Raw genomic sequence first — 6,060 nt, forward strand, 5'->3', positions numbered from 1 at the left:
TGTCCTCATTCACCCATTGATCACCCCTGTCACCCAACCAGTGCCATTAGTACAGCGTCAGTGTACAGTATTTTTCACCCATCACTGTATTAGGGTCACTTGTTACATCAGATAGCGCCAGGGTCAGCTAGCATTAGATAGCCTGCACACTATCGCATTCACACTATAGGATCCTGATCACCACCATTACTAGTATAGTGTCTGTATGGATCAATATCCTGATCAGAACTATATTCGTGTCCCCCTTAGTATAGTGTCTGTATGGATCAATATCCTGATCATGAACAGAACTATATTAGTGTCCCCCCTTAGTATAGTGTCTGTATGGATCAATATCCTGATCATGAACAGAACTATATTAGTGTCTCCCCTTAGTATAGTGTCCCTAATAACGCAGCGTTGGCAGGATCAGCCCTTCTGCCCCCCAACAAGTGCAGTGTCAGTAGATCACCGGCTCCTCTGATACATTGCACACATAACCACAGTGTTAGCAGAATCAGGCCTGATGTCTTCTAGCACTAGCAGGTAAGTTTTATTTGTGTAGCACCCTGGAATTTTTTTTTTATATATATAATCTTTATTTTACACCTTTTTTTTCAATTTACACAACAATTACACGTAATGTGATAATTTAGATATATTCTTTTACAAATAATGCATACATTGTCCAATTTATCTCACAAAGTTCTGTTACTGTTTATGTTATACCACATTAACACACCATTCATCCACATGTTACATACTCACAAAAAAACACACACAAACAAAAAAAAATGTTTCCCTCCTTCCCCCCACCTTTCTTTTTTCCCTTCTCTCCCCATTCCCTTGCTTCTTTCTATCTCCTTTTTCCTTTGGCTCCGCCATATTACTCTACTTATAATTTGATACATTTGCTGAGGTTCTAAACTCCTCCCATTTTGGCCATGTTTCCTATGGGCACTCCCCTATTGAGGGAGTTGCTGTCTTCCTCCAGTTTCGAGCTATGACGGTTTGAGCTGCTGTCATCATATGTCTTAGGATATCTCTTTTAATATCTTTCATAGATCCGGGAAGCATTGATAACACTGATACTAATATGTCGGGTTGTATTTTTTTGTCCCGTAATCATAAATTTTTAACCAAAATCTCTGAACCCCCGAACAGTAATACCAAATGTGAGACATTGTGCCTGTTGCATTTTGACATCTCCAACATATCTCTGTATTTCCATTGTTTCTCCTATGCATATCTACTGGACTTCTATACCATCTTGCGAGAATTTTATCATTTCTTTCCTGATGTCTACTTGATAAAGATAGCTTATGTATTAATAAAAATGTTTTTTACCATTTTTTTCTGGATATAGTTATCCCCAGTTCTTCTTCCCATTTATTTAAGTATATCAGTTCTTTTTTCTTTGTATATGCATTCAAGCATTTATATACTGTAGATAAGACATGAGCTGGTTTTTGTTCTTGTAGTAATAATTTTTCAAATTCTGTTAATGGTCTGTCTAATAACGATTTATTTGTCACCAACATAATGTAAGTTAGGAGGGAACCTATTCCCCACCAGAATCTGAGCCACTCCCCTCCTCATCTCTATGCCAACTTAAGAAGGTTAAAGCTTTCATTACTGGTGGAAAATCCGGGTTATCAAACAGTGGAGTCATCGGAGTAGACCAATTCCATCGATCATCTGAGTAGACCAATTCCCTCCCTTTAATAGCATTTTCCAGACTCTCAATGTTGAATAAACCAGAAATTGTATTTCTCTCTTCGGGGGGCTGATTTTCTCTTTTTATCCATAATAGGGACTTCAGTTTTATAGCCGTAGCATCTTCTTCCAGCTTCACCCATTGTTTATTATCTGCATTATGGAACCAGTCTACTATTCTAGAGATAAATACTGAGCGAAGATACATTGAAAAGTCTGAGAGGGCTAGTCCTCCATCTTTTTTTGCCCTGATTAATATGTCCCTTCTAATTCGAGCTGATTTATGTGCCCAGATAAAACTCCCTATAGCCTTCCGCAATTGATCTAGTAATTTCGTTGGAAAAAATCCTGTGAATTCCCCGTGTGTCAGAGTAGGGCGGGGTCACGGGGTGGCCCTGCCCTCCGTTATATAAGAAACGTCAGAAGAAGCGAAGCGCACACGGCTGAAGACTCCCACTGCATCTGACAGGCACTGGTAAGGCTGTATTGATCTCTTATATCATGTTTGCAGTCTCTGACCATCTCCTGTGCCACGTCCCTAGTCTCTGACCATCTCCTGTGCCATGTCCCCAGTCTGACCATTCTCCTGTATCATGTCTGCAGTCTGTGACCATCTCCTGTACCATGTCTGCAGTCTCTGACCATCTCCTGTACCATGTCTGCAGTCTCTGACCATCTCCTGTACTATGTCTGCAGTCTCTGACCATCTCCTGTTGTATGTCTGCAGTCTGATCATCTCTTGTATCATGTCATCAGTCTCTGACCATCTCCTGTATCATGTCTTCAGTCTCTGACCATCTCCTGTATCATGTCTGCAGTCTCTAACCATCTCCTGTATCATGTCTTCAGTCTCTGACCATCTCCTGTACCATGTCTGCAGTCTCTGATCATCTCCTGTATAAAAATATTTTTTAAACCCATTCGGTGCACCCCTACTTTTGCGGTAATATCGTGTGACATAAAAAAAATTGGAACTACCACTATTTTATTCTCTAGGGTGTCTGCTATCAGAAATATATAATGTTTTGGGGGTTTTATATAATCTTCCCCCCTAAAATGATTTGTTAACACCTTCCCGCCCGGCCTACAGCAGAATGACGGCCAGGCAGGGGTTCCATTATCATGACTGGATGTCATATGATATCCAGAGGAATAAGCCGCTCGGGCGTGTGGCGATCGGTGGTGCGGTGTGTCGCTCTGACACAACGCATCTCTAATCTCGGTAAAGCGTCTATGACGTAGGCTCTTTTCCACGTGATCAGCCGTGTCCAATCAAAGCTAATCACATTGTAACCAGGAAGTGCCGGTTATCAGCTTTCCTTTATTCATGTTAACAAGGTACAAGTAGAGGAGAGCCAATCAGAGCCTCTCCTGACAGGGGGGGATCTGCACTGATATTCAGCATTGATCATCAGTACAGGCCCATCAGCGATGATCACCAGTGATGACCACCAGTGCCCCACCAGGGATGCCAATCAGTGCCCATCAGGGATGCCAAGCAGTGCCCATCAGGGATGCTTGTCAGTACCTCCTCATCAGTGTCACCCATCAGTGCTGCATATTAGTGCCTCCTCATCAGTGCCCATCAATGAAGGAGAAAACTTACTTATTTACAAAATTTTATAACAGAAACAAAGACAAACTTTTTTTTCAAAATTTTCTGTCTTTTTAAAAAAATTTGTAGCGCAAAAAATAAAAACCCCAGTGGTGATCAAATACCACCAAAAGAAAGCTCTATTTGTGGGGGAAAAAAAAGATAAAAATGTCATATGGGTACAGTGTTACATGACATGGCAATTGTCATTCAGAGTGACAGCGCTGAAAGATGAAAATTGGCCAGGGGCAGGAAGGGGGTGAAAGTGCCCGGTATTGAAGGGGTTAAACATGTGGGCACAAAACCAGCTCTGGCAGTGAAAGGGTTAAAGGAAATATTCCTGTGACGGGAGGGCCCGTGGAACTCAGAATACATCTTATGTCTAAGTCACCCTGTGCCATCCTGGCACAGGGTGAGTGAGAAAATATATCTTGGACTACTTAAAATGGGACAGTAATATTTGTCCACAATATCTCCCAGGATGTATGTAGAGACTATTATTGGTTTGGTTGATTCTGAACTCAACCTGTTAATAGAGTGAGCTGATCACATTAGCCTCCAGGACTGGCTAGGAGCCGAACTGTTGATGAATAGGCTGAGGAGGGGGGGAGATTGTTGTTTGTATTGTTAATTGTAATTAGCTCCAGCTATTGTGTTTATACTACTGTGTGAAGCTCGGTGCCCACAAGTCTGTCATCTGGTCTGGGTAAATGTTTTAGTTAATTAGCTCATGTTAATTAGGTTAGCTTTGAGTCAGCCTGCTGTATAAATGTGTGTGAGATCTCATATAAAGAGTTAGTCCTGATGTACTCCAAGACTGGTGTTGTCTAGTTCTTGGGGGTTCCTATAGCCAGATCCATTGGACTCGTGTTCCAGAACTTAGGAAGCAGTATACTGACGGAAGCACTCAAGCGGAGTGAGGGACGTTCCGTGACATTGGTGGCAGCAGTGGGATAGCTTCCTGCAGTCTGGGACATCCAAACCTACATCTGGATCCAAGGTCCAGATAGCAGGAGAGGTACAGATACCAGCCGCCATGGACGAGGAATTCAGAAGGAGGTTGTGAGAGATGCAGATACAGCACAGAGGACCAGTATAGGAGCAGGTGCTGCTGGGATGGTGTGATTCTATTTGCTGCAAACTCTGAAAAGAAGCGCTAGCCCGTGAGCAGCGACACCAGGGAAAAGTTCTCCCCTCCATCGAGGAAAGGTACTGGTCGCAGTACGGACTGCGGATGTGGTTTTTGGGAGAAAAACCACACAAGAAGCAGACAGCTGAATTAAGCAGGCTGGTCTGGGCAGAGATAAAGCTGCATGAGAGCTACAGAGCCCTCCGGTGGCATGTATCCCAAGCATGTCCCTGGATAGCGGATGACAGCCCAACGGAAGGCTTAAACTACGGTGGCTTGGGACTGTTGTATATGAAGCTGACAGGGGACCCTAACTTTGGGAGTGATTTGGAGTGGCGGGTGGACGAAATCATGGATTTCAGAGAAGGGCTACTGAACATTTCGGAAGTGCACTGGGCACAGGAAGATTTGGAGTTTCTGGCCGTTCAGGAATGGGAGCTAGAGATCGCCTACAGATGGCTGCTAGACATTGCTCAGTGCCAGGGCTGGGCTCCCTTTGCCTGGGACTATCAGGAAATACCAGCTGACAACCCGGAAATCCTGGCTGAAGAGTCGGCAATGTGGCAGAGCAATAGTGTGCTTTGCCAACCTGCCCCCACAGCTAGGGAGGCGGAGGTCTTATGGCGGATGCAGCAAGTGCTGACTGACCTTGATGATCCTGTTTCTGCATGGGATGATCTTGGATGGATGAATGTGCCTGTCCAGCAGCATGCCAGAGAATCTGCAGCGGAAAATCTGGAGATTGCCATCCCCAAACCTGAAGTGCTGACAACCGGGCAGAGCTCTGCTAACCTCTGCCCAGCACTGATAGCATCTTCTGGATTCCATGGACAGGAGATGGTGAACCTTCATCCCCAGACATCAGTTGCAGAGACAGGGGATTTGATAGACTTTTCTGCTGAGGAAGAACCATCGGGTGAGCCCCCAGCAGAAGAGTTGGGATTAGTGCCAAACTTCATTGCGCTCTGCTCAGCACTGATGGCATCTTCTGAGTTTTACGGACAGGAGATGGTGAACCTCTATCCACAGACACCAGTTATAGAGGTAGGGGATTTGATAGACTTTTCTGCTGAGGAAGAACAACCTGATGAGCCTCCAGCAGAAGAGCTGCTATTGGGGCCAAACTTCACTGTGCTCTGCCCAGCACCAACAGCAGTATCTGTGGAGTTACAACAAACTTCTCCAGCTGAAGATCTGGCAACCGGACAGAGGGTCCAAGACCTCTGCCCCACACCTGTGGCAGTTTCGGAGGCCCAGGGTGAGAAGGTGGCAATCACTTGCCAGCAGCAGATACAGGGGGAGAAGGGAGAGGAGGTGTGTGTTGTCCCTCCCCAACAGTTGGCCAGGGTGGAGGAAGCGGCCTTCCCTCCCCAGCAAAGATCAGTGCACCTGGGAGACAGTACCATAGACATGTCGTCCAAGCAACCAGATGAGGGAATGGAAAAGGAAGCAGCCGGCTCACCTCCCCAATAGCAGCTACGCAGTTTGGGAGTGGAGGAAGCCAGCCTCCTGCCCCAACGGTTAGCCAGAGCGGAGGATGCGGAGTCCCCAGCAGAAGTGCTGGCAACAGGGCAGAGTGTTACCAACCTCTGCCCAGCACCGGCAACAACTACAGAGTTCCAGGGAGGCGGGGCAGTCGGCC

At 45.5% G+C, this 6,060-nt stretch overlaps 1 pseudogene; it reads left to right on the forward strand.

Moving 5' to 3' along the window:
• The window catches only part of LOC141121920 (uncharacterized), a 103,257-nt pseudogene that overhangs the window by 19,650 nt on the left and 77,547 nt on the right, over positions 1-6,060 (forward strand).

The sequence above is a fragment of the Aquarana catesbeiana genome, unplaced genomic scaffold, assembly GCF_042186555.1.
Source record: "Aquarana catesbeiana isolate 2022-GZ unplaced genomic scaffold, ASM4218655v1 unanchor234, whole genome shotgun sequence".
In the NCBI taxonomy this organism is placed as follows: domain Eukaryota; kingdom Metazoa; phylum Chordata; class Amphibia; order Anura; family Ranidae; genus Aquarana; species Aquarana catesbeiana.